The sequence below is a fragment of the Pinus tabuliformis genome, chromosome 1_2, assembly GCF_031772625.1.
Source record: "Pinus tabuliformis cultivar Carrire ecotype Pingquan chromosome 1_2, CPIR1, whole genome shotgun sequence".
Lineage (NCBI taxonomy): Eukaryota > Viridiplantae > Streptophyta > Pinopsida > Pinales > Pinaceae > Pinus > Pinus tabuliformis.
Window position 1 is genome coordinate 599,287,292 of NC_142298.1, and position 8,389 is coordinate 599,295,680.

An 8,389-nucleotide genomic window follows, 5' to 3' on the forward strand; every position below is an offset into this window, starting at 1 on the left:
ATTTGGGCAATGAATGTTATGATGTTTTGTACATTTTAACAAACGAACATTGTGGTGTGCTTGCTAAAAATATTAGTGTTATTTAAATCACTTCACGCACACACACGCATTTTATTTCAAATTATAACACAGAATGATTATTATCCTTACCACCTCAATTCAATTCCTATATGTAAATATAAAAATGAGTCTAAAGAAGGGGTTTTTGGTATATGAAACAAGAGGTAGTACATCTCATTCATAGTAGTATAAAAGATATTTAATATTTTTATATGCCCTTTACTTTACAATAATTCTTCTTAGTTTGAATCTTAACAAACAAACAAACAAAAAAATATAAACTAAAAGAGAGCACATCTCAATCATAATAATGTAACAACTATTTAATAATTTTTATAGAAAATCTATTTGATAAAAACTAAACCCACACAAACTAATTAATCTACACCTCATATGTATACTAATTTTTTATATATAATTAATAAAATCATCAAATATTATTTTAGCTTTTAGAAACACAATTATGAGAATCATTTCTCTTTTACTTTTAAATTATATACAACAAACGCACGATTACAATATTCAATGATTTCATCATTCATTCAATTTTTACTCTAAATTACACTAATATATTTCATTTAATTTTTTAAATAAATACAAACAACTTGATGCCATTTGTTTTTATTACCAAGTTTAAAATCAATTTGTCATCATCACACTTTCCTACCTTCTCGCGTATGGCAAGTGCTATTTCATGGACTATAGCATCATTAATGCACCAGATTGCCGTCACCCGGAGAGCCCATCGCATGCATGGATGCATAGATGCACATCTCATCACTCAGCTGCTGCAATGCCCGTTCCTGCCCGCATGTACATGCATTTCCCGGCAGCTCCGTCACTCCAACTCCGGGAGGCTCCACGGTTCAGTGTAATCAATGCCAGTTAGTGCGCTCCGATGTACTGATAATATTAATGTTATTCAAATAACTAGCCCATTTGAATTCGAATTCAAATTTGAATTTAAGCGCCCAAAATTCAGCGCTAAAACCTCCCCTTGCATGAATCTAAGGTTTCCTGTCAACCAGAACAGTCCAAATATACTGTATAGATTTTGTAGATCTTCTCTTCAGCTTTCTCACGTTGCCAGCCGCTTCTGTTATCAAATTACTTTGGCGTTGAAAAGTAGAAAGGATGTGGGTTGCCTCACGAACCTTTACAACAGCGTAGACAAGCTCCACTGTGTGTTATTGAATACCAAGAAATCCCATTTACTGGAGCCAAAGGTTATGTTAGCCCATTTTAGGCACTGTCAATCCTGTTTCCTAGGTACATCGCCAGCTAGGGTTTGGGGTCAGTTTATGTTATGTGTCGCACCAGGTTCGACCTGCAGACCTGTGACATTTAATTTCCAACATTTCTATTTTATCACACATGGCCGATTTCGCTGGCGCGCCCTGTAACTACGGATACTATGGAGTTATGGAGTACCAGAACCTCGGATATTGAGAGCTGGACGCGGGACTAACGAAAAATGTAGTGGACAAGCTTGTGGCGTGGCTGAAGGTCCAGTGAATTTGTTCTTTGCAGATTGATTTCGGCAAAATTGCGAGGGATGTGATCTCTTCCCCGGGCTGTAATGACAGTGTAAATGATTACTGCGAGTTTGTTTTAGATCAAGCGGTTGCTTACATTCCAGAACTGAAAGCAGCCATGTTTATACCTGGAGCAAGGCATCAGCTCTTAAATTTGATGAAAGGTATGGTAAAGGAGTCGCTGGTTTTGCTTCTGGTTGGGAGCGGGGAAGACTATAAAGAAGCCAAAGCATTCGTGGATCTGTATGTTTCGGATACAGTTTAGACAGAGAAGGGAGGGTTACGGGGTCTGGTAAGGCTCAGAGTAATTGCTGCTACGGGCTGGTGGTTAAAGCGAATGAAAGAGGGCCGAAACGGACTAGCAGATGGATAGTGTACTTTAACTGTACAGAAGCTAATCATCTGTGTTTGTGCATTTGAAGTTAATGGTAGAGGAGCACTGTAACCTGTATGCCTGTATGTGAGTCCAAAGATTTTATCTATACATTAGCTATCCATATCTATTTGCTCGTCTCTGGTGACCGAATTTTGGGTTGGTTTCTGCAAATGGGATACATAGCAATGGTTTCTGTTTTGGTTTTTTTGTTGGTAACCGGAAAAATTACAAATTTCAGCTGTTGAAATTACTATGTAAATTTGTTCTATGAAAAATTGGTATGCAAATCCATTGCAGGGAGGCCGCCTTACTCAAAAAAATCATCCCATAATTTAGAAGTATAGTAGAGATCGGATGGAAAGTCAACTTAATGAAGATTGTTTGTGTTTTTTTAGTGAATACTTAATTGTTAGAAGTAGAAACTTGAAATATTTTTGTCTATGATCAATGATATATAAACGTAAATGTGATAAATGATATTAGAGATATTTTCAATTTTGTTTCTAAAAGGTATAGGTTTAAATTTTGGAAAATAATATTATAAATATTTTAGAAAAATAATATTATAAATATTTTAGTAATCAAATTATTATTGGGAGAAGAATTTTTGTCAAATTAATATCAATTTTTATTATAAAAATTATAAATTCAAATCTTAAACATCAATTTTATACTTAATAAATTTTACTAATCAAATTATTATATTAAAAATCAATTATTATTATTATTATTTTTTTATCAATTTAATATCTATCTTATATAAAAATTTTAAATTTATATTTTTATTATATTTATCACTATTAAATAATTTTTCCTAAATTAAACCTAACACAACTTCATAGTTCTTGCTCTGATGCAATAACGTCAGAGTACTTGCCAGGGAATTTTCACTGATTTCATATAACACATTTTGCCTTAATTAGTAAATTGATAATTTAATTTGGAAGACTAACACTGGATTATATGGTGATAGACAAATGACTGTGAAGATAATGATGAACAATTCAATTCATTTATCTAAATTAAAATTTAGATGATAATAAAATATTACTCTAATTTGAAGATTGTTTAATAGTTTAAGAAAATTTGAATTTTGTTCTAATTTGAAGGTTTAATAGTTTAAGAAAATTTTGATTTTTACTATGTAAAGGTCGTAATTTAAATAATTTGTAAATTTGCTTTGAAAATTATAGAAGTTTTGGTAAGATTTTAATAAAATTTGGTAGGAATTTTTGGCAATCAAACTTCAAGATTTTGAATACTCCAAAAGTTTTTGATGGTGCTAAATCCATTTCCACCATCAAAAAAACATGATTCAAATACTGCTACTTTTGATGGTGCTGAATCCATTTCCACCATTTCAAACACTGCTACTGTGAAATATTTTGAAATTTTTTTGGCTAGATTTCGGTCACTTTTGACTATTCCAACAATTCCTCCCCAATACATCAAAAAAATTATAAACTCAAAATTACATCTAAACCTCTGCAAGTTCAAACTTGTAAAAATGAAATCAAACTAGTAATAAAGAAATTGACCAGAATTAAAATATTATAGTATTTAAAAAAATTAAAATACCATCCCATAAAAAGTTCAAATACTAAACACATTTCCATTTTAGAGTTGAAACATATAAGAATGAAAATCAAACTACTAAAAGGGATTCAATGAACACCATGATTGGATATAAATTTCAGCAGAGGTAAATAAAAAATCTCATTTGTTATAAATTTGTAAAATATAAAAAAAAGAAGTTAAATTTCATTTTATTTTTATTTTATGGTTTTATAAATTAGGTGTATTTAAAATTTTAATATCTAATTATCAAAAACTATTTAGAAAGATGTAGTATAATCATGTAGAGTGAGTGAATTTAGATTTATTGATTTAACTTGAGAAAAATGGAAACTAGAAGTTATTAATGTGAAACTAAATTGTAAGAAAGTTTGGATTAAGATTATTTATATGTCAGTAGTTGTCATAATAATGTTACATAATATTTTTAAATTTTTTTTAAATTTAGTAATTTTTTTAATTTTAATAAAAACAAAGTTATATAGACAGATTTACATAAATTCCAATTGGATAACTATGTAGGCTAAGTGAGTTTAGAACTATTGGATAAAGTTGGGAAGAGGGAAATTGCCAATGATTATTATTGTGAAAAGGATTTACATAAATTCCTATTGGGTAACTATGTACACTAAGTGAGTTTAGAACTATTGGATAAAGTTGGGGAGAGGGAAATTGCCAATGATTATTATTGTGAAAAGATGTTGTAGAAAAGTTTGGATTAAGGTTATTTATATATTGGTAGTGGTCATAATATTGTATAAAACATTTTTAATTTTTTTTATTAATAAAAATAACATTTGCAAGTGGTAGTGATATGATGCATTGTCATAATATTGTATAAAATATTTTTAATTATTAATGAAAATAACATTTGCAAAGGGTAGTGATTTGATGTATTTTTGATGTGCCAATCTTCACAACCATCATGTTGTAATGGATTATGTTTTGAAAATTTGAATGCACAATTAATATCTTTTATTTCTCTTTTAGAAACATTGTTTCTAATAGTAGTTTGGAGCATAGACAAATATGATTCAATTTGGAGGCTCATTCCAAGTATTTGGTTAACTTGTGTTAGTAGTTTCAAGTGTAGACAAATATTTCCAAGTTGGGATTTATTTTAAGTATTTAGTTAGTGCACATCTCTTGGTTTTCATTGTATTATATTGAAGCCTTCATTGTTAGGGCTCGCCCACATAAGTTTGGCATCCATTTTCTTTTATTCTATTAAAATTGTGTTCTTGTTCAACTTTCCCTATCTATTTAGAAACAACATTTCAACCATAGTGAAACTTACAATCTTTGTCTTTAGCTAGGGAGCTCGATGATATCATTTCACTTCTGTTTCTGAATATCTAAATGCCTCGATTTGGTTTGCAATCACCAACGTTTGTTTTATCTAAACATGTCACTGTAGATGTTAACGTAGAGCACAATTTGTGTCTCCATTCTAGGGGCTTGTGTATCTCTATTTTCACCATCCCTTGTTGAGCATAATTTAGGGAAGAAACTATCATAGTCGGTAATACGTAAATACGAATATGTTTCTCATGCATTTTTAACTAGCTACATATTAGCTTTGGGGTAAATATACAATGTTGATATGCCATTATTTCAACATTTACATGTCAAAATTAGTGTTTTCAAAAAATTAACTTTTTCAATTTTATTTAAACATTGTCATAATCTTTTAAACATTGATATATCAAGATCCTTGATAATCATTGATATATCTACATTTTTTATGTTAAGTATGTTGATGGGTTTATGATTTTTTTCTCCCACTGAAAAATTGTAATTTGACTTTAAAAAGATATAAAATTACATTTTTTAGATGCATATCATTGTACGCATTCTCATATACATATGATGATCAAACAATATAGATGGCTTTAAGCTAGTTACGCTTAGGGAGATTTCCACAAGCTTCCAAGCTTACATTTTTCTTTTACAAGTGACAATGTTATTTTTAAAATACATCATTGTTCTATATAAACACTAAGCAGAAAACTAAGAAATATGTGCCCATAAAAGCCTTCAAAAATGATTTTAGACTGGATCATATTGAGGAAACAATGGGTCAACCTCTATGTATGATGAATGGTAAAATTTGTAGTGTTCTTCTCTTGTTTCGATGAAGTGCCACTGCCCAAAATGCAGTCGAATACCTTCTTTAGACAGTGTATCTATAGACTTGTTATGTTCCCTGTAAACATGGAAACAACTAAAATGATCAAAGGTATCTTTGATATGGAGAACTTACTCCAAAGAGGTAAAAGTTGTTCATTGTGACACCTATGTGCCCCTTTTACCTAGTTAATGACAAGCATTGAGTCGCCAAAAATCTATATGGATCCACATCCTTTTTCTTTTGCAAAGAGTAAGAGTAGTTTCATAGTCATAAGTTCAACAAAATTATTTTTTCCTATTTCCAAACCCATATTTATAGAGAAAAAATGTGTCCCACAAAAGTGAAAGATAACACTCCCATCACATATATTTTACTCACCTTGAGAGGCCCCATCAGAAAAGGCCCAAGGCCGAGTTTTGTCAATGTCATCAAGAGAGATAATTCGATTGGCATGAGTCTTATCCTTGAGAGGGAGAAGGGAGGATATTTCTAGACTTTGAGTATTAGTTCTTTAAGTGGAAGAAGAGGAATCTTAAAAATTTACTTTATTACAGGCTAACCAAATGCCTAAAAAAATTAAGAATAGTAGATTCCTATACCTTCTTACGTATCGGTTATCAAACCGTGAATGATAAGCTTCCTCCATACTCCCCCTTGCAAACCAATCATTAATCCTAATTAGGCTCGACAAGTTGTCTAGATACATTTTGTAAACACATAATCAATAAATACATGGTCCTCTAGAGTCCTCGTTTTAGATGGCATATTCTAAAATAGTAGATTGAGACCCATGTTCATCTCATTGAGTCCTTTCCAACGATATAAAATTTTCCTCAATCCGACTTACGAATTGAAATATATGACCAAAGTTAGGCACATTATAAACTTGCCACAACATCAAAGTTTCCCACATGCCAACCTGGTAACAACTTGCGTGGTGCCTTACGTGGTTGTTATGCCAACATGGACAACTCCACGTGCATAGACACACCCCTCTAGGTAGTCAAAGGACAACCTAATCGACAAATCCACAAAACTTAACTCTAACTAGGGCCCCAACCTCGACTTGGCCGACCGACCTGAACCCCAACTTGGAGGTCCCACCCAACCAAACCTTCGGGGCTACCTAAGTACCATACCTTGATTGGTCCAACTCCTGACTAGCGATCCTGCCCTACTACTCGGCCTGCACACCTTTTGATCAGGCATGAACTCATCCTAAGTTTAACCTTTTCCACTGACTTGTGTTAACCCTGATCCGGTGGGTCCCACAAGTGAATTTAACTTGTCTTTATAAGTCTTCTACAATTAGAAACTTTTTCCGATTTCCTTTTGAAATCGCCTAGACATGAAGCCTTCACAACTCTATCGCCTTGTTAAACTTTAACTTCATGAGATCGGGGATGAAGATACAAGATCTTTCAACTCTCTTCTAACGCACCATGGCCATGGAGACCATGAACCAACATGTTCGTATGCATCAATTGCACTTTGATGAATTAAACAAAATAATTGCTCTCAAAATCCATGTGAATGAGTATAAACTCAACCATTAAATTTCATGGTAAAAATACATAGAGAACATTCATCTAAGTGCACTTCTCAAACCCATAGGAAAATCAATCTAGTTTCCCAACCACAACATAATCAAGCATTTCTTTCCCTGCAACAAAACTCACATACACAGACTGATTAATAAAATCAATATAATTACATCCTAACCAACAAATTCATCAATTCAAGGAAATAAACATAGAGATTTACCATCTCCTAATGAATTTATACAAGGAATCAACATCCCACTTCCACACATGAATCCACATTCCCTATCAACAACATAGCATGTAACCAATACAATAACATGAACATTTTATTCAAATATAAGAAGCATATACGGAAACTGGGCATATACGGAAACTGGGCATATACGGAAGATGTGCGCATTTACGGAAAATGGGCATATACGGAAGATGTGCGCATTTACGGAAACTGGGCATATACGGAAGATGTGCGCATATACAAAAACTGGGCATATACGGAAGATGTGCGCATATACAGAAACTGGGCATATACGGAAGATGTGCGCATGTACGGAAACTGGGCATATACGGAAGATGTGCGCATGTACGGAAACTGGGCATATACGGAAACTATGCATAGACGGAAGACACGCGCATATCTTCCATATATGCCCAGTTTCTGTATATGCGCACATATTCCGTATATGCCTAGTTTCCGTATATGCACAGTTTCAATAAAGGTTAAAGAGGTTAAATAACAAGTACATGTTTATTAAATGGGTTGATTCTCACATGTAAAATCTATGGAATATGAACATAAACCATAAACTATAATTCATATGTAAAGAAATAAATGAATATTCTAGGGTCGAGGATGTGAAAATATATTTAAGCTCTCATATTTTTTTCGATATATATTTTGTTTATACTTAAGAGTCGTTATTGTATGGTAGCTTATGATAAAAATATCTTTGGTTACATATTTGTTAAGAGACTTTGTAAGAATATTTTTAAAGTGATATTGGATTGTAATGTGTGGTTATTGTTTTTTATCTAGTATCAAGTTAGAAAGGCATATGTATTTTTAGACAGATTAATCTTGAGGTGCGAGGTATAAGTCTTAAGATTACATTTTAAACATCAAATAAGATATAAATATATAAGTAACTTAACTTATAAACTTGATAATTTG

The 8,389-nt window shown here is 32.1% G+C and overlaps 1 pseudogene; it reads left to right on the plus strand.

Annotated features, from left to right (window-relative positions):
- Positions 1 to 1,114: 1,114 nt before the first annotated feature.
- Positions 1,115 to 2,035, plus strand: LOC149207067 (uncharacterized; annotated as a pseudogene).
- Positions 2,036 to 8,389: the final 6,354 nt, after the last annotated feature.